A 21805-nucleotide genomic window follows, 5' to 3' on the forward strand; every position below is an offset into this window, starting at 1 on the left:
ACTCAGTTCATGAGGATCTTCCATATTTCTTCTCTAAATTCAGTTCAATGCCATAGGCTTGCATTATTCTGTTTTACAATTAGTTTTCCTGGCATTATTCCTCAAGAAGATTATTAACCTTAAATTCTATGCCCATGCTTTATTTTCACTTGGACTTTATATTAATGACTTGTTTGTTGTAGAGCCTCTTACACTTAGATCACAGAGGTTTCTTTCCTTCTTTTTCTAGAGAAATAAGATAGTTTTCTTTGAAGAAATTTATTTATAAAGGTGTAAAGGGAGAGAAAGAAAGAAGTATTTTTCAAGAGAAAGCATGGGTTTCTCCAAAACGGAAAAAGACAAAGAAATATATTTAATAAAAAAGAAAAATATGGCCTTGAGAGAGCAAGACTTCATCATGGGATATTAAATGTTCAGGGGTGTAGCCTCCAAGAATGGTCATCCACCAGTTTTCTGGTCAACCATTGATTGCAGATTTTGAAAATAATACTTGAATTTATTGATCTACATTGTTTATCATTTTATTTCTTGAAAAGTACTAAGCAAAATCAGCAGAAACTATGATCTAAAATTGAGGTTGCTGAACTATAGCTTCTCAATCAGTATTTTAAGAGATAATATCCAAGAATACACTGTTTGGAGATGGTTAAGAGAAAATTGTTTGTTACATGAACAACCATCCTACTTGGAAATTAGAAAATAAAGATCTTGAGAATACCTGGTTTAGATATTTTTACAGACAAAACCCCCAAAATCCTGAGGGTTGTGGGGCTGGTTAAAAAACAGGGAAAAATGATACAAAATTATACATTAAAGCATATATGACTGACTGGTGGTATATCTCTTGCCTTGCAAGCATCTGACAGAGGTACTATCCCCAGCACCGGTCCTCCAGGTTTGTCAGGAATGATCCTAAACACAGCTGGGTGTGACCCCCCAAAAACCTATAAAATTAAAAGAATATGATATTTGACTTACCTTGACTTGCCTTGTCCTATAGTGGATTCTCTCAAAGTCAGTGAGAACTATAAAACAAAATTTAATTACCCTGCCACCTGCACATTTTTCTAATTATTTATCTTGGCAATAAGAAAGAATTAATTTACATGATTGACACCCATTTAATTAAAAAGCCTGATTAACACATCTGACTATAGGAAAGATGGAGAGGTAACTTAGGAAAAATTGTTCAAAATTAATATTTTGCTGTTCTGTGTTAAATAATATTCTACCATTCCAATATAGTTTTCTCTACCCCAACATAGTTTCTATTTTAAAATCCCAAGCAGCCTGTGCTCTCTAAAGAATGAGTATGTTGAAGTGTCGTATGAAAGTTATCATTTCTTAAAATAAGAAATTCTCTAAAGGGCAACAGCTCTGTTTTGCTTTGTGCTGTGCAGTTACAAACTTTCTACAAACTGGGCAATGAGTGTTCAGATTAAGAGTGCTTTCCTTTTTCCAGTCTATATCAGATTAAATTTGTCTTTCTAAGGAATTGATATATATATGAAAAGAGGTCTCTTAAAAAGTTGCTAGCCTTGACACGATTTCCAGCTGCCGGAGACTGGATTTTATCAGCATTCCTGCTGGTGATCCTGCCTGCTTCAGAGCTGCCTGAGACTGGATTTCATCTGCATTCCTGCCAGTGATTCTGCCTGCTTCAGAGGTGGGTCGGGACATACACACATTGATTCCTGCTGGTTTCTGCCAGTAATCAGAAGGGTGCAGAAGCCATCTTGGGTCATGCTGTTTTCAGCTGCCTGAGACTGGATTTCATCAGTGTTTCTGCTGGTGATCCTGCCTGCTTCAGAGGTAAATATCAATTCTCTGGGTGACCCTGGAGACCACAGTGAAGGTTTTGGAGGCTTCAAGCTCTTTCACCTTTGTCAGTAAGAGGATGGGAAGCCCCAACCATCTGAGGGGATTACCCATTTTAGACTAGGATTAAAGTTCTAAAGGATTTCTGAGAACTCAGATGCCAGCACCCCTATCTGCCTGTCTTCTGTGCTGTGCTGCATTTTTGACCTGATTTCATCCTGTGTGTGGCTCATCTGTGGACGGCTCGCCTTCCCTGGAGGTGAGTTTACACACCCAGAAAGGGAGGAGCCAGAAGAGCGTGGTCGCTCTGTTTCGCTTCGCAGCCGTGCACATCATTTAGCCAATGAATACAACCACAACACGTAGAAAAACCCACAATACAAGTGTGACAATGGGGAAACAACGCAATCCAGCGCCAGACATAGAGAATGACGATGGCAACTCTGATGACTTGAACATGACCAACCAACTTTCAGTCTCTCAGATAAAATGTTTAGAGTCGCAATATGGAAGATGTTCAAAGAACTCAAAGAAATTATAGAAGAGAACACTAATAAGAATCAAGAGAATATGAAGATAGAAATCAGAAAACTCCAAACTGAAATTTCAGGTCAAATAACAGGTCTGAAAAACTCAGCAGATGAATTGAAGAAAAACATGGTTGAGCTTTCCCACAGGTTAACAGCAGCTGAGGATAGAATTAGTACACTGGAAGATGAGATGAATAACAATTCCATACAGCAGAAGAAATTGGAAAAAAGCCTTAAAGCAAATGATCAAACAATGAAAAATTACTCAAAGAATGAGAACAGATGAAAATAGAAGTCTATGATAAGCTCAACAGAAACAACTAAAGAATCATTGGAGTCCCAGAGACCCAGGAAGAAAATCTCCAGGAAGAATCAACGGTCAAGAACATCATTAAAGAGAAACTACCAGAGCTAATGAATACATGCGATCAAATCCTGCATGCCCAAAGAGACCCCAAGACACATCCTAGTCACAATGATGAATCCCACAGATAGAGACAGAATTCTGAAAATAGCAAGATCAAAAAGAGAAATTACATTCAAGGGAACATCCTAGAGATTTACTGCAGACCTGTCACCGGAGACACTCAAGGCCAGAAGGCAGTGGTGGGACATAGTGACAAAACTCAATGAAATAAATGCTTCGCCTAGAATACTGCACCCAGCAAAACTCACTTTCAGGTTTGAAGGAACAATACATGGTTTCACAGACAAACAACAGCTCAGAAACTTTACACTCAAAACCATTCTTAAAAGAAAAACTGAATGGCCTACTTTAAGAAAAGACTGACCAACAGACACACCAAACTTCAATAAAAAAAATATCTAATCCCATCAAAAAGTGGGGAGAAGAAATGAACAGACACTTTGATAAAGAACAAATGTAAATGGCCAAATGGCACATGAAAAATTGCTCCACATCACTAATCGTCAGGGAGATGCAAATCAAAACAACTATGAGGTACCACCTCACACCACTGAGATTGGCACACATCAGAAAGAATGACAACAAGCAGTGTTGGCGGGGATGCAGAGAGAAAGGAACTCTTATCCACTGCTGGGGGAATGCCATCTAGTTCAACCTTTCTGAAAAACGATATGGAGATTCCTCTAAAAACTGGAAATTGAGCTCCCATGCGATCCAGCTATACCACTCCTAGGAATATACCCTAGGAACACAAAAATACAATACAAAAACCCCTTCCTTACACCTATATTCATTGCAGCACTATTTACCATAGCAAGACTCTGGAAACAACCAAGATGCCCTTCAACAAATGAATGGCTAAAGAAACTGTGGTACATATACACAATGGAATATTATGCAGCCATCAGGAGAGATGAAGTCATGAAATTTTCCTATACATGGATGTGCATGGAATCTATTTTTTCTGAATGAAATAAATCAAAGGGAGTGAGAAAGATGCAGAATAGTCTCACTCATCTATGGGTTTTAAGAAAAATGAAAGACATTCTTTTTTTCTTTTTTTGGTTTTTGGGCCACACCTGGCAGTGCTCAGAGGTTACTCCTGGCTGTCTGCTCAGAAATAGCTCCTGGCAGGTACGGGGGACTATATGGGACACCGGGATTTGAACCAACCACCTTTGGTCCTGGATCAGCTGCTTGCAAGGCAAACACCACTGTGCTATCTCTCGGGCCCTGAAAGACATTCTTACAATAATTTTCAGAGACAAAAGAGAGGAGGGCTGGAAATTGCAGCTCATTTCATGAAGCTCACCACAAAGATTGTTGAGTATAGATAGAGAAATAACTACATTGAGAACTATCCTAACAATGTGAATGAATGAGGGAAGTACTGTACTGTCTAGAGTACAGGTGGAGGTGGGGTGGGGAGGAGGGAGATTTGGGACATTGGTGATGGGAATGTTGCACTGGTGAAGGGGGGTGTTCTTTACATGACTGAAACCCAACCACAATCATGTTTGTAATCAAGGTGTTTAAATAAAGATATTAATTAATAAAATTAATAAAATATTTAAACCACCCCACCAATAAAACAGAATGTTCTAATTTGCTAGTATACTGGGGTCATCTGGGCTCATTCATAAAATCCATCTAAGGGTAACAGCCCCCTAAATATGCCACCAATTGGTAGCTACTAGGAAGGTTCTATTTTTCCACTGGAGGGGTAAAAATTACTAACACAGTCAACAGATTGTGGTGGATTGAGGTTCAGATGTTTTAGCAAGATGGGCCTCCTTTCCAAGATGCCTTTGAGCAAAGCCCATGAACAAGAAGAGGCCAAGTGCCCACCGCACCAGCTGAGTGGGTGTGTCTGAGCCCTGTCCCTAACGGACACCCCCCTCCCATTTGACTGACTGCTACCTTTGTGATGGGCTCAAGGACAAGGGCTTCTAGAACCCTTGAGCTGCACCTAGCAACTTGGGCAAAAGCCTACTTTGAGACGACAGCTTGTTTTGGTTGTCTTCTTTTTTTTTTTTTTTTTTTTTTGGTTTTTGGGCCACACCCGGCGGTGCTCAGGGGTTACTCCTGGCTGTCTGCTCAGAAATAGCTCCTGGCAGGCACGGGGGACCATATGGGACACTGGTATTCGAACCAACCACCTTTGGTCCTGGATCGGCTGCTTGCAAGGCAAACGCCGCTGTGCTATCTCTCTGGGCCCTTGGTTGTCTTCTTACCTTGACATTGATATTTCAATATTTCCCTACTCTACCTTATCTACTCTTATCTGCTATACTGTGCAGCGTCCCCTCCACCCCCCCACCAGGGGGGTTGGCCCTCTGGTGTTCCCACCTAGTGGGAAGCCATCCAGTCCCTGCTTCTTCTCCTCCAATTCACAGCCCGACTAGAACCTGGAAGATATCTTCAGGCAGCAAGTTCCCTTTGGGTAAACCCTGGTGCCCTCGCCTCCATCCACTTATGGATAAAGCAAAAGCATTGAGGGCTCCCATCCTGAGATCCTCAGGATTCATGAAGATTCAGCCTGCCTACACCTTCCCCTGTGAAGGGGCCACCTGCAGGCATAACAGCGCCAACTCAAAACCAAGGCGCCTGCAGAGGGAGACTGGCATGGGCCCTGGCCCAGCCAAGACTAATACCAGCCCTTGCCTCCATCCACTTATGGATAAAGCAAAAACATTGAGGGCTCCCATCCTGAGATCCTCAGGATCCATGAAGATTCAGCCTGCCTACACCTTCCCCTGTGAAGGGGCCATCTGCAGGCATAACAGTGCCAACTCAAAACCAAGGTGCCTGCAGAGGGAGACTGGCATGGGCCCTGGCCCAGCCAAGGCTATTATCAGCAGTAAGTACCAGGTGCCGGTCTCAGAAACATCCCAGACTTTGAACATCGAGCAAAGGGCACTGCCTCAAACTAAAACAACTCAAACACATCTTGTGAACCCCCAGGAGGCACTGGGCCAGCTCTGCAAAACATTCGAAAGCCTGAGCCTGGGGTCTGGGAGCAGGCCCTCTAGCAAAGTGCTTCCTCGGGCAGAAGCTGATGTGGGCACCACCCATGCAACATCCAAGGGACAAACCCGTGCTGGGCCCCTCAGTGCCCCTCACAGAGGGAGTACCATCCAAGAGGACGTGGCGCACATCTGCCGCATATTTCGTGACCTTAATCTAGGGGAAAAGACCTCAGCAGTGGCCAGTCCCCCATCCACCACCCTTGGCCAAGAAACACCAAAGGCCATGCCAGCCTCTGAGCAGAAGGAGATTGTCAACACCACACACAATGAGCCGGGCCCACCACCATCCATTGATGCTCAAAAGACAGCAGAGCCTCTGGAAGTCAAGAGATTCAAGGAGGCCATGGAACATCTGTGTTATATGTTCAGTCGCCTGAGCCTCGGCACAGCGACCAAAAGGTGCCAGAGTCGTTCTTTGCACATCAATGGCCAGGCCACTTCCAGAGCCTTCTCTGCACCACCTAAAAATACTTTTGCTTCAGGACCACAAAAACCAGAAATCTCCACAGGTGTGTCACATGTCATCCAATCCAGCACTGGCCAGCAACAACCTCCCCAGTGCAACCTGAGAGCATCTGCCCATATCCATCAGCAGAGTTTTCTCCAAGCACAGCTATGTCTGCGCACAATGGGACAGGCCCCCCCGACCTCAACACTCATCATCCTTCACAGGATCGTGCAAACCAGAATTGCTGTGAAAATGTTTTTGCCGCATGATTTGCACTAAATACAGAGCTCTTCGACAAAGTGGCCCATCTCCTGCAATAGTCCACCTGCTCCAAGAGACCACTCCATGCCATCGTCTCTCCAAACGTATTTTTCATCACAGAGAGTTAGCTGGCCCTCTCCTGTTTGGGGGAGGAGGGAGGGAAGAATCATCCTCTGGAGCCCATCAGGACTGGCCCCCCAAAGGACTCTGCCTCTTCTTTTTTTTTTTTTTTTTTTTTGATCAGGCAACCAATAAAAGCTTCCCTTTGGGTATTCAAAAAAAATTTTTTTTTATAAAAGCTCTTTCCAAAATCCATTCTGGGCTTGCTTGCCCAAGCCTATTTCTCTTTAACATACTTGTTCTCTTGAACATGTTCTCTTGAACACACAGTCCTCTTTTTCTACTCTCACATCATTCTAGCAAGTTTCTTTCAATAAAAATCATCTGACTCACTTTAAAAAAAATAGGCTTTCGGGCCCGGAGAGATAGCACATTTGCCTTGCAAGCAGCCGATCCAGGACCAAAGGTGGTTGGTTCGAATCCCGGTGTCCCATATGGTCCCCCGTGCCTGCCAGGAGCTATTTCTGAGCAGACAGCCAGGAGTAACCCCTGAGCACCACTGGGGGTGGCCCAAAAACCAAAAACAAAAAAAAAAAAAGGCTTTCTTGGGAGTGAGAGAAAAAGAAGGCAGACGGCTAGAGAAGAGAAAGAGGTGCCATTGGTGGCCATTTGAAAGTTTCAACTGATGCTATGTGATCCTAGTAGCCAGGGACTGGGTGCACAATTTTTTCCCAGTTGTAAATATTAAGTCAATAAAAACTAATGTAGCATGGAAAAAATGGGTTCTCAGAAGAAGGAACAGATTTCCTGGGAATTTGTGGCTACAATGACAGAATCCTGCGACCATCCTGGAACTCCCAAATTTCCATCTGCTTTTCAAAATCATTCTTGCGCAGGGGCCATGCTGATCTTCCCTGTATCGTTACAATTTTAATATATGTGCTGCCTAAGCGAACACTCAAAATCATCCTAAGTGGCTTCTGCATGATAAACTTTGCTAATGAAGTCCAGAGGAACTGACTTGCCTAAAGCGTTAGTGCTATAAGACCTAGTCTTGATAGTAAATCTTTAAATTTTGTTGTTGTTTATGGACCACACTGGAGAAGGAATTACTCTGGTCCTGCACTCAGGAATTAATTGCTTCTGGCCATGCTCTTAGGAACCATATGGGATGCCAAGGTTTGAACCTGAGTTCTTACCCACAATCTTAAATTCTTAATCCAGTTTTCTTTCCCTCACATCAAGCAAGTCAAAGCATCTTCTTTTGGAAACACAAGATGCATTAAAAAAAAAGACAATTAAGGTAGGTGTTTGATTATTCTGCTAAAAACCCCCATCATTGTTCCTGACTTTTTTGTCTATAGTTGTATGTTGTCTTGCCCCTCTGATAGGGCCAGCATATTGCTCAGTGTAGGTGATGCTTATCACAAATTTCCTTCTTTATTTGCTTCTCTAGGTGGTCAAAGAGAATTAGAATCCCCACAAGAGGTACCTTCTGAGCAGGAAGGACCAAGAGGAGATTTGGCTTATGATGAATCTGTCATGTCTCGCCCTTCAGCCCCTCCAAAGAGAAGAAGGTACAGTGTTAATATGTGTAGTTAGTACAAACTCACAGAGCACTTTCAGCTGTTCGGGAATCTTTTGGCTCTGGGAGACCAGAGTAACACTAAGTCATTCTCTCCAAGGAGTCTAGGACAGAGAGCCCTCAACTCTCTTGATGACAGTGCTGGTCTTTTCAAACTGTCAGCTATGTCCCAGCAAGCTGTGCTTCTAGCTCTATCTACTCTAAGCTTAAACTCCCTGACTTATGAACCTCATAGCAACAAAAGATAGATTTGAGAACTCTTGTTCACCAGGTCTTTTATTCATCAAAGTGCAAAATGTATTAGTATTGTTTGTCCCAAATAAGAACATAGTTCTCAGGGCCAGTGTGGTAATACAATGGGCAGGGCACTTGCCTCACTCAATCACTGGACCATGAGTTCAGAGCTAGGAGTAATCCCTGAGTGCAAAGCCAGATTACCCTGTGTATTGCTGGGTGTGGTCCAAAAACATTAAGACAGTTCTCTGGACAAGAAGTAGGTGCTAACTGGAGGTAAAATGATATGCATAGGACTCTTTTAGTAATAGTATTACAAACCAAAGTGCCTAAAAAATAAAAGAGAAGAGAGACACAAACAGGCAGACAAGCAGACAGAAAGACAGACAGACAGACAGACAGACAAAAAGTGGCTGCCATGTAGGCAGGCTGGGAGGGAGGGGGGCCAGTAACCAGAGAAATAGGTGATCAGAAGAGAATGCTGGTGAAGGGATGAGAATTGGAACACTGTATTAATGAAATTCAATCATTAACAACTTTGTAACTATATGTCTATATTATTAAAAAAATTAAATAAGAAAAATAAAAGAAAACTGATCTTACACTACCCAGCAAAATATGGCTTTCTGGGTGCAATTTACTGTATCGATTAGCTTTTGATGTTTTACAAATGACCTGCAAAATTTAATTTTTGCATATTATTTTGACTCAATTGCTTAGTGAGGTCAAGAGTCTATGAGTCGGGCCGGGCGGTGGCGCTAAAGGTAAGGTGCCTGCCTTGCCTGCGCTAGCCTTGGACGGACCGCGGTTCGATCCCCCGGTGTCCCATATGGCCCCCCAAGCCAGGAGCGACTTCTGAGCACATAGCCAGGAGTAACCCCTGAGCGTTACCGGGTGTGGCCCAAAAACCAAAAAAAAAAAAAAAAGAGTCTATGAGTCATAGTTAAACAGTTTTACTGAATCCATGTTGCCTAAGATATGTCACTTATGTCTGTGGTCATTTGGCAGCTTGATTGATTTAGTTTAAGGATTACCTGAAAAGAGAAGTTGGTCTAGAACTATTTTAGCTAGTTGATGCACGAGTGGTGATGGCAGATCTGTCTGTGTCCACAGTTCCCGGTTCTTCAGTATTTTCAAGAATGAGATTTTGAGTAATAAAGATGCTCAGACTCAGAAAATAGAACAATTTATTGGAAAGTAGTAAAGGAAAAAATTCCTCAGTGGGGAGGAACTTTATAGAGGACTAAATAAGGTACGGTTCATTTTGTAGGGCTTATAGGAAAACTAGATCTTGGTGTTACATGTCAAGTGACAAGAATGTTAAAAAGAATCCAGATATCTTACAGGGTGTTCTGCCTAGTTTTGGTCTTTTGGATTCTATCTCTGAAGTTTCTGGTGAGCCTAAACTCTGGGGGAAAAGTTATGGCCCTTGGAAATTTCTTTCTTTTTCTTTTCTTTTTTCTTTTTGAGTGGCGCTCAGGCGGTTACTCCTGGCTCTGCTCTCAGAAATCACTCCTGGTAGGCTCCAGGGACCATATGGAATGCCAGGAATCGAACCCGGGTCCGTCCCATGTCAGCCACATGCAAGGCAAATGCCCTACCGCTGTACTATCAGTCAGGCCTAAGCCCTTGGAACTTGCTAACTTCCCTTTCTCAGGAGTTTCCCATGATTTTTCAGGAATCTGTGAAGTGGAATGGAGGCAGCTTACATAGAGTTGTTAAAATACTGACAAGGGAAAACTGAAGCTTCCTCTTTTAGTGTCATTTTGTTCTCTTTAAAATGTTCATAGCTGAACAGTTTCAGAGCTTTGTTTGGTAACAGACTGGTCTAAGCTTGTTTCAAAGGTGGTGACAGCAGTACTAAAATGTGAAAGAGCAGCAGTATGTAAAGTGTCTTACAGGTTAAGATAGTTACTCCTGCTGCATTTGAATGCATAAAATGGTTAACCTCCATCTGGGAGAGGAGAGTCAAAATCACAGGATAGTGAGGATGGACACAGGAAGCCAATCATTGGGGCCACTAAAGCTTTCAATCATATTTGTTTATGCCCATTTTTTTAACTCATGATTGCTCTTCCTTTCTATTATGTCTTTATTTTACTCATAATTATTACTAAGAATAAAACAAATTATCAGCTTCCTGAGTGGCTGATACCCACTTGTTATACCCTGACTGGTGAAAAGTGACAGTATATGTTTGTATATAAGAGAGAAAGGCTGTAAGAAGTAGGTAAAAATCAGAGTTGATAGCTCAGAGGTCAGCCCTTAAGACATAGAAATGCTTCCTTTAAGATCATTCCCCTATAATGTACCCTGGCAATCACTTCCAAGTGCCCCTGAATTGGGATTTCAATTATCTTTTATTTTTAGAGGGGGTACCTTTCCAGTTATTTCATTAGGACAATAGCACTAACAAAAAGCAGAGGACAGAAATAATAACCTTTTTTCTTTCTCTTTGGTCAGCACATTCTCCATCTGTTGACACACTATATACCATTAATGCTAAATTCAAAACTGACCTTTGCAATGAGAACTTTGTTAGTTCTTGTCTCAGGGAATTCTCTCTTCTCTGAACTTCTTTTGTATTTTTTCTGTTATACATTTGACACTTGTTATTTGTGTCTTTATACATCTTTATGTCCTCTCCCTTAGGTAATGAGCTCTATAAAAGCAAAAAATAGTGATGGCTTATTCATTCTTTTTTTTCTGAGACTGGCACAGAGTATGTGCATACTAAATAAGTGACACAGAATTTGACAGCTAATTTTTGATACCTATATTTTCCTATATAAATTTGTCTGCCTTAATAATCAGAGAAATCCTGGGTAGACATCATTACAATTTTACCTTCAAAAGAGGAAATTAAGGCTAAATAAAGAAGAATGTTCTAATTTGGATGCATCTAACTTTAAAAACTTGAGTTTTTGTTTTATAATTTTTATTTTAGTCATAGTGGCTTACATATCATTCACAGCAATATTTTAGGTACATATTAACATTGGATCAGGGGAATTCCCACCACCAAATTGTCCTCCCTCCACCTCCACTCCTGTCCTGCCTCCCATAGCCTCCACCCTCATTCCCGGGGGCTGCTAGAATGAGTGATCCCCTCCATGCCTAACTTACTACTTAGTGATCTTTCAACTGTTTGGTCATGGTACCTCCATTATATCCCCCTCAAATTGGGAGACGGGACTAGATAGTTAAGGTAATGTGGTTTTGTTTGAAGAAGAGAAAAGTAATAAAATGGGGTAACAATCAAATATGCTGAACATGGCTGGAGTCCTTCTGGAGGTTCTCATCCTCGGTTTGAGAGACAAAGGGGAAAAAGAAGGTGGAACACCACATCAGTATAAAAAGAAGTACCAAATAAAATATCCAGTGAGCGCTACAGCAATAAGGATAGGAACCACATACTTGCCGTGGACTTGAGATAAAAAAAACATGACAGAGCACAAAACAGAAGAAGAGAAAAGAAGAAAGAAAAAATAAATAAATAAAAATGGAGACAACCAGTTCAATATCCACACCAAATCAAAGAAATCGACAAAAGCCAGATAGATAAATAATGATTATTTTGTGCTCTCTCTCTCTCTCTCTCTCTCTCTCTCTCTCTCTCTCTCTCTCTCTCTCTCTCTCTCTTCCCCCTCCTGCATAGGCATAGTAAACATTGGAGTCATTCGAAAAATAATTCCCTTGGTCTAAGAGACACATGGTTTCTCCATCCTTGAAGTATATTGTCATGGGATTAACTATAGACTCCTTTCTAGTTCATTTACTCTCCCATTGGTGCTTTTGTGGTGTCTGAGAGACTTCTGCTCCATCCTGGGTGGTAAAATCAAGTCTCTGTATCTAGAGATCTCCATCTTTGCATATGTCAAGGATGGAACTTATGATGAAGTCTTTCTTTGTGGTTCTAGAAGTTCTGTTCCTTTAGTGTCATTATAGTCCGTCTTCTGTGGTTGGTGGTCTTGGTCCTTGCGCTGATCCTAGGTTGGAGCCTGGGATAGCATCTTTTGTTATGTTACCAGAAGACCCATTCAGTTGCTACTGTCTCAGTCATACCTCTGAAATTAGAGATCATGGTTGTTGTGCAGGTCTTAGGTCAAACCCTAGACTAGGGTTTTTTTCTTGGTCCTAGGATACATACTGCCCAGTCATGGTTCTATCAGCCAGTCATCTGTAGATCGCGATCTTGGCTTTTGCACAGACCAACGGTTAACAAGTCTTCTGATTTTGTCTCATCGTTAGCTGGTGAGGTAGGATAACCTGCTCTTAGATCAAGTTGTTCCCAATTTCCTCGTTGTCAGGATATCCTATTAGTGCCGGGCCATGTTGGTGTTTGAGCAGTATTAAGGATGTCCCAGGTAGGATTTGATTCCTGTAGCTGTTGTGAAGAACTGTGTTGTGTCTATGCCTGGGATCCAGGGTTCCAGGCTGGACGGTCGGCATCTAATCACCTGGGATCTAAGTTGGGTCCACATGACATATATTCAAGGTAGGAAATGCCCCTGTAAAAACTTGAGTTTTTAACAGTTTTCTTCATCTCTACTAGATTTTATTGTAATCAGCAGAAAGGAAACGAAGTCAAAAGTAGAATGGTATTGTTAGAAGTGAAGAGTATAATTTAATAGGAACTCAGGCTCAATCCATTTGATACCTGTGACTGCTACAATGGAATTTTTTTCATCTCTTCCTTTAATCTGATTTCTAAATATACAGGAGTTACACATTTGCTTTCAATTATTTAAGATAATCCAGATAAATGAAATTCCATGGACTGTGAGAACTTAGTGAGTGACTGTCTGTCGATCCAACTCTGGAAACAACCAAGATGCCCTTCAACAGATGAATGGCTAAAGAAACTGTGATACATATACACAATGGAATATTATGCAGCCTTCAGGGGAGATGAAGTCATAAAATTTTCCCATACATGGATGTACATTGAATCTATTACACTGAGTGAAATTAGTCAGAGGGAGAGAGAAAGACACAGAATGGTCTCACTCATCTATGGGTTTTAAGAAAAATAAAAGACATTCTTGCAATAATTTTCAGAGACAAAAGAGAGGAGGGCTGGAAGTTACAATCCACTTCATGAACCTCACCACAAAGAGTGATGAGTTTAGAGAAATAACTACATTGAGAACTATCCTAACAATGAGAATGTCTGAGGGAAATAGAAAGCCTGTCTAGAGTACAGGCAGGGTTAGGGAGGGAGGAGGGAGATTTGGGACATTGGTGGTGGGAATGTTGCACTGGTGATGCGGGGGTGTCCTCTTATATGACTGAAACCCAACCACAATCATGTTTGTAACCAAGGTGTTTAAATAAAATATTATTTAAAAAATATTGCCCAGAAAGATTTTTTTACCTGCAAAATACTCTCTAATAATCTGCTTTGTTGGGGGGGAGGGGTCAGGGTTGGGCCACCATTGGTAGTGCTCAAGGACTCTTCCTGACTTTGTGCTCAGAAACCTCTCCTGGCATAGCTGAAATGACCATGTTGGTGCTGGGGACTTGAACCTGAGCTGCCTTAACCTCTGTACTATCTTTCCACTCTAAAAATCTACTTTTAATGTCAAGAAAAAAAAAACCCTCATTTGATATATCATAACTGTCATCCAATAAATTGTCTTCAAATATCTTAAGGAAGAGCTTCCTAATACCAATAAAATTAAATAAATTTAGTACTACCATATTTTCCGGCGTATAAGACGATTTTTGAAACAAACAAAAAAAAAGTCAACCGAAAATAGGGGGTCGTCTTATATGCCCAGTATATCCGAAAAAAACGAATTTTCCAACTTGATCCTGCACCAATCACTGCCAGGCTGCTCAGACCGCCTCTCTAACTCAGCCAATCCAAGCAGGCTTTTAATGCAAGCAAATTAGACAATGTTCTGGACCCAAATCTACACTGTCAAAAGCCTGCTCAGGTTGGCCAGAGTCAGAGAGGAAGTCTATTACAGTATAACCTTTGAACCTTTGCTTGTTGTGATTGGCTCACTGTGGTACATGAGCACAGAAACATATGCAGCATGGGAACGTTCTGTCTGATACAGCAAATATAGGCCTAAACCTACGTTTTAACTGCAAAATTAGGGGGTCGTCTTATACGCCCAGTCTTCTTATATGCCGGCAAATACGGTAAGAATCATTGGAGTCGGGGCCCGGAGAGATAGCACAGTGGCATTTGCCTTGCAAGCAGCCGATCCAAGACCAAAGGTGGTTGGTTTGAATCCCGGTGTCCCATATGGTCCCCCGTGCCTGCCAGGAACTATTTCTGAGCAAACAGCCAGGAGTAACCCCTGAGCACTGCCAGGTGTGGCCCAAAATCCAAAAAAAAAAAAAAAGAATCACTGGAGTCCCAGAGACCCAGGAAGGCAATCCCCAAGAAAAGTCAACAGTCAAGGAATTCATTATAGAGAAACTTCCAGAGCTAAAGACTGCATTGCAACCAAATCCTGATTGCCCAAAGAGTACCTGCTAAAAGAGACCCAAAGAAAACACCCTAAGATACATCCTAATCACAATGACAAATCCCACAGAAAAGGATAAAATACTAAAAGCAGCAAGATCAAGAAGGGAAATTACATTCAAAGGAGCATCCTTAAGATTTACAGCAGACCTGTCACAAGAAACCCTCAAATCCAGAAGGCAGTGATGGGATATAGTGACAAAACTTGATGAAATGAATGCTTCACCTAGAATACTGCACACAGCAAGACTCACTTTCAGGTTTGAAGCTTCATGGATAAACAGCAGCTCAGAAACTTTACAGACTCAAAATCAGCCTTAAAAGATAAACTGAAAGTTCTACTTTAAGACAAGACAGGCCTAAAGACACACCAAACTTCTACACAAAGATGGCTCTAAATCCCATGACAATTATCTCTCTCAACATCAATGGACCAAATGGACCAGTTAAGAGACACAGTGTGACAAAATAGATTAAAAATAAAAGCTGAATCCAACATTCTGCTGCCTACAAGAAACACATCTGAATAGTCAGAACAAACACAAACTCAAAATGAAAATTGCAAGCACACATCAGGAAGGAAGAAGGGGCCTACATAAACAGCGTAATGACACAGCTTATACAATTAGAAAATGATCAACAAAATGAACCCAAAATAAGTAGGCAGAAGGAAATAACAAAACTTAGGGAGAAATTATTGAAATGGAAGCCCAAAAACAGTCCGAAAGATCAACGACAACAAAAGTTGGTTCCTTGAAAAAATAAACGAGAATGATAAACCACTAGCAAAACTCAGAAAAGTAGAGAGAGAAACTTAACAAACTGGATTAGAAATGTAAAGGGGGAGATCACTACAGATAGTACAGAGATCCAAAAGATAATCAGAGACTATTTTGAGACTCTATGCCAGAAACATGAGATCTTGGAAGAAACGGGGAAAAATAAAAAAAGAAAAAAGAAAACACATTATTGTAATAATGCCCAGAGACAATAGAGATGAGGGCTGGAAGGACCGGCTCATGATATGAAGCTCACCACAAAGAGTAATGAATACAATTAGAGAAATGACTACACTAAGAACTATCACAACAATGTTAATGTGAGAGAATACCTGTCTCAAAACAGGCGGGAGGGGGGAGGGAGATAGGGGGCATTGATGATGGGTGTGTTGTACTGGTGAAGGGGATGAAAAAAAATAAATGTTGCTACATCAGGAGTCATTAAAGAACTGAGATGTGTATGTCCTGCGATTTCTTAAATTTGTTCTGTGGTAACTACATAAAAATAAATGATTGAATTTTCAATTATCCATTACTATCAGCTATTGCTAAAAGAGTAGAAAAATATAATTTTTCATAAGGTAGAAGTTTCTTTTACTATGTTAAATTTTTTCTAAACATAGAATAAATTTGTTGAGGATGTTAACAAGAGCCTCAGGTTCAACCTTTCTTGGTTTTCAGTCTACAGCCAAAACTTATACCTTAAAACTTCAAAAAAATTTTTTTTTGGTTTTTGGTTTTTTTTGGGTCACACCCGGCTGTGCTCAGGGGTTACTCCTGGCTGTCTGCTCAGAAATAGCTCCTGGCAGGCACGGGGGACCATATGGGACACCGGGATTCGAACCAACCACCTTTGGTTCTGGATCGGCTGCTTGCAAGGCAAATGCCGCTGTGCTATCTCTCCGGGCCCTAAAACTTCAAATTTTGTGGACCAAGTTGGTGTTGAGGTTTACACTAACATATACAGATAGAAAACAGAGAAGGAATGATAAGCAGAAAAATCGTGCCAAAAAGACAGGAAAACTCAATTACTCCACTCCATTGCCACAGTGTTTTAGGCTAGTGCTTTAAATATTTACAAACACTTCAGGCTGTTCCATGATCTAGAATACCTACAAAAAAAAAAAAAAGGATTATCACAATCTATTTTTTAAACTATCATCTGTCAAGATGGGACTGGCTCTGCGTTTGAAACTCGATTGCAAGTATTTAATCATAACATTTTTGTTTTCCTTTTTGCCTGAAATAAATGAGAAATCTGCTAATGGGTTTAGAAGTCAAGAAAACTTAAGTATTTCATTCCAGGCAACACCAGCATTTTGTTTTCTCTCTGGGTGACCTGGATTAAAAACTGGATAGATTGCTTCATATCTGATTGGCGCTTTGTCAGGAATTCTCACCTCTTCCACCTGTCTGCTGACAGAATGCCACCTCAACTCACTGACTCATAGCCCTGGAATGATGCCAACAATTGGGCCTGAAACTAAAATCTTGTTGACAACAGTGGTCCAGAGCTATATCAACACAAGTTTTGGATAGAACATTTTTCATGCATTTAAACAATTGAGCGTTTTTTTTTTTTAATTTTTATTGTGACCAAAGTGCATTACAAATCTTTCACTGCATCATTTATGGTACATAGTGACAATGAATGAGGGGCATTCCCACCACCAGTGCTGTCCTCCCTCCGCCCCTGTTCCCAGTATGCATCCCATCTCTCCCTCCTCTACCCCCCAGAATGCTAGTGCAACTGGTCTCCACTTTACAGCTTGTTGTAGATTGAGCATCTATTCCACCGTCACTGAAGATAAAAAGGATAAGAAAAAAGGGAGAAAAAAATTTGGTCACAACTACCAAAAAAAGAAAGAAGAGAGAAAAAAAAAAGAAAAGAAAAATGGAAGAAAAAAGAAAAAAAATGGACCCGGCAAATAAAAATAAAGTTGTTGTTGTTAAATCATATCAGTATAATGAGCCATATTTAAAGTGTGTATATCTGAAATTATCCTGCCTCATCTCTGAGTGTAACATAATATGGAATTCAGACAAATAATTGGCAAGTTGTTACAAACACGACGTACTTTTTAAACAGTGCAAGAATAATGATCTTATTTTATTTTATTTTATTTTTATTTTATTGTTTATTTATTTATTTGGTTTTTGGGTCACACCTGGTGACGCTCACAGGTTACTCCTGGCTATGCGCTGAGAAGTCGCTCCTGGCTCAGAGAGTGAAAAGGGAAATCAGCGCCCCCCCACCAACCTTGGCGGGTGCCCCGCCCTTTAGGGAAGTTGTCACTGCTTTGGCCCCACCCTTAAGGAAGTGTCACTGCCTCGGCCCCACCTCTACCCCTACCTCACGAATCATTGGTGTTATCGTAGCAGAAGTCCAGCCCTCAAGGACTCTTCTTCCCCTCCCACTTCCCATCCTATATAAGGGGGTGACGAGGGACCCACGAGGTCTTTGGTCCCCTTTCTATTCTGGGGGAACTTTGACCCTGGCCATTTGACTGGTCAGTATTAAAGCACTTTTCAAAGTATCTGCTGGAACTCATCAGCCTCTTCATTTCTCTGCGCCGGGTAACTAAATTAGGACTTCCGGACCTTTCATTTTGGCGAGCCAGCCAGGAGTCCTCATTCCCGGCATGGAGTTATGAACAGGTGTCTGGTGAGTTCTGATGTGTATGTGTGTGTGTGAGAGCGCGCGCTTTGCTTCGTGTCTGTGACCAGCGGGAAGCTGACTTTGTGGTGGTTTGGCTAATGTTATGAGCTCTTTGCTCGATGTGGAAACCGAGTAGAAGCAGACTTTGTTTCATAGGGGGGTTAGAGTCCCCCCGGATGACTAAGGAATCTTCCACCTGATGCGTTTCCAGGTGTGTGTGGTTCCCCATCTGATGCGTATACCAGATGGGCAGGAAAAGTTGACGAGCTTTGGCTGCTTAGGTCACGACCCTGGTGGTACCCCAGGGGTTTAGTAAGAGCAGCTGGAAGACGTTCCGAGCTGCTGAAGAGGTTGTCTGTCTGTGATTTTTGGAGCTCAAGAACTTGGTCATTGGCATAGTTGTCTGTCTAGGATTTATTGTAGGATGCAGAGATTGAAACTGCAGTCCCCTGTCAGCCTGAAGTAGCTACAGAAGATTGATCTCCGACCACGTTCCCTCTAATAACTTCTAGGTGCAGGAAAGGCAACTGAAGTTTAGGGCTCTCTACCCCAACAGCTGTTTAAGTTGCAGAAATGAAGAAAAGAAAGCAGAAACCTCCTTATTTTCGTTGTGGAATTCACAGCCTATGTGAAAAGAACTGCTGTCAAGGTGAACTGCATGCTTCCTGGGTTCACGCCTTTCATCCAAAACCTGAAAAGTGAAGCACACTGAGGATCCTCTCAAGATACGGGTCCGGCGGGCACACTTCAGCCCTAATGCACTCACTAACTCTGAAAATGCTCTCCCTGGCACTTGCTAAGGAAGGGCTCGAACTGCTTACCTCCGGTCCTCTACTTCCCATGTGTGTGTTTGGGGGAGCCGGAATGGGTGTGTAAAGCAAAACCTCAGCCTTTAACTCCCTCTTGGGGGTGGGGGAAATTGGCCTCTGGCTGTCCCTGTCTCACTAGGTAATCTAACCTTTGCTTCTTCTAGCTGTACTTATGTCAAAAGGTAATCCCGTTTAGCTTTAAATCTTCTGTTTGCTATTCATAACAGCACCAAATCTGTAAACCTGGGTCAGGTAGAAGGTACTCAGTGCTCAAAAGTCCTGCCTGCTCCCTCTAGCCCAGGGTATTTACCTCCGAAACGGGTATAAATATGTGGTAAAAATTTGGCTTATGCATCCCAGCATTAGTGCTCCCCAACATTAACATCATCCCAGGAACAGAGCCCATCCCTCTGCCTAGCATACATTTCTTAGGCACTCCTAGGTCTGAGCACTCTACTGGTAGGGCTCAGAAGTTGCAGGAAAATTGGTAACTGGAAAAGCAGAACTAGCAGGGCTAAACAGAAATAACAAACTCTCACAAAAGTTAATTTCAAATGTGTAAAACAGAATCAAGCACCATCAAGAGTAGCTGGCCAAGATACAAAGCTATTAAATGGTCCCTTATGGTCTTTATGGAATGGAATTCTCCCCTATCTAATACTCCTACTGGGGCCCCTCCTAAGCCTTTTTACTTCTGGTAGCCATTGGCCCATGCAGGGTTAGCTCATGCAAATAATTATGACCAGTAATATCAGAAAGTAAAGGCCCCAAATCACATTGGCTTCTAGGATTAGAAGCCTCCAGTACAAGAAGTGGGGATTGAAAAGGGAAATCAGCCCCCCACCACCAACCTTGGCGGGTGCCCCGCCCTTTAGGGAAGTTGTCACTGCTTTGGCCCCACCCTTAAGGAAGTGTCACTGCCTCGGCCCCACCTCTACCCCTACCTCACGAATCATTGGTGTTATCGTAGCGGAAGTCCAGCCCTCAAGGACTCTTCTTCCCCTCCCACTTCCCATCCTATATAAGGGGGTGACGAGGGACCCACGAGGTCTTTGGTCCCCTTTCTATTCTGGGGGAACTTTGACCCTGGCCATTTGACTGGTCAGTATTAAAGCACTTTTCAAAGTATCTGCTGGAACTCATCAGCCTCTTCATTTCTCTGTGCCGGGTAACTAAATTAGGACTTCCGGACCTTTCAAGAGCACATGGGATCACAGGAATAGGGCTCAGGTCTATCCTGGGTCAGCAAGGCAAATACCCTACCACTGTGCTATTGTGCCTACCTCTTGTTTCAGGTTTTTTTTTGGGGGGGGGGTGCAGGGGAGCATACATAGAGATGTTCAGGTTTAATTCCTGACTGCACTCATAAATTACTTCTGATGGTGCTGGAGTACCATATGGAACATTGCATATTGAATCCAGCATTTTTTTCATGTGTCTTTTGGACATTTGTAATTCTTTGAGAAATTGTCTGTTCATTTCTTCTCCCCATTTTTTTGTTTGCTTTAGTGCCACACCTGGTGATGCTCAGGGGTTACTCCTGGCTATGCACTCAGAAATCACGCCTGGCTATGGAACTCTGATGGATCATACCGTAGTTCGTCCTAGGTCAGCTGCATGCAAGACAAATGCCCCATTGCTGCACCACTGCTTTGGCCCCACTTCTCCCCATTTTTTGATAACTTCTTGTTAAGTTCTATCAGTACCTTGTATATTTGACTTAGATATTACTGATAGGTATTGTTTCTTCCATTCTCTGGGAGGCCTTTTATCCTAGTCACTATCCTTGGGGGTGCAGAATCTTCCCAGTTTTGTATAGTCCCATTTGTTTATCTCCACTTCTACTTGTTTGGAGAGTAATGTTTCCTCCTTGAAGATGCCTTTACTCTCAATGTCATGGAGTGTTTTAACTATGTGATCTGCCTATATACCTTATGGCTCTGGGTATGCTATCAAGGTCTTTAATCCATTTGGAATTGACCTTTGTGCATGGTGTCAGATGGAGATCCAAGTTTGCTTTTTTTGCATGTGGTTAACGAGTTATCCCAGCACCACTTGTTGAAGAGGATTTCCTTGAACATTTTGCATTTTTTGCCCCTTTATTAAAAATTAATTATTGTATGTTTGGGAAACATTTTCTGAATATTCAAGTCTATTTCACTTATCTGAGGTTCTGTCTTTATTCTAACACCATGCTGTTTTAATAACTATTTCTTTAGAGTACAATTTAAAGTTGGGGAAAGTGATGTCTCCCATCTTTTTCCTTAGGGTTGCTTTAACTATTTGTAAGTGATTATTATTCCAAATGAATTTCAGGAATGTTTGATCCACTTCTTTAAAGTGGGTATCCTTAGAGGAAATACATTCAATCTCTACAATGCTTTAGAGAGTATTGCCATTATAATGATGTTAATCCTCCCAATCCATGAACAGGGTATGTGTCTCCATTTTCTTGTGTCCAATTTTCTTTCTTCAAGCAGTGTTTTGTAATTCTATTTTTATAGGTTCTTCACCTGTTTAGTTAGGTTGACTCGACTCCAAAGTATTTGAGTTTCTGTGTTACTAATGTGAATGGGATTGTTTGTAATGTCCATTTCTTATTTATAATTATTTTTGTATAAGAAGGCCATTGCTTTTTGCATGTTAATTTTGTAACCTGCCACTTTTCTATATGAATCTATT

General features: G+C 41.7%; 1 non-coding gene across 1 annotated transcript; it reads right to left on the bottom strand.

The window, feature by feature from the left end:
- Nucleotides 1-7423: 7423 nt before the first annotated feature.
- LOC126029070 (U6 spliceosomal RNA) lies at nt 7424-7531 on the bottom strand. Its single transcript, XR_007502731.1, has one exon. It is a non-coding gene; the product is annotated as a U6 spliceosomal RNA (small nuclear RNA).
- Nucleotides 7532-21805: the final 14274 nt, after the last annotated feature.

The sequence above is a fragment of the Suncus etruscus genome, chromosome 1 (assembly GCF_024139225.1).
Source record: "Suncus etruscus isolate mSunEtr1 chromosome 1, mSunEtr1.pri.cur, whole genome shotgun sequence".
Classification (NCBI taxonomy): domain Eukaryota; kingdom Metazoa; phylum Chordata; class Mammalia; order Eulipotyphla; family Soricidae; genus Suncus; species Suncus etruscus.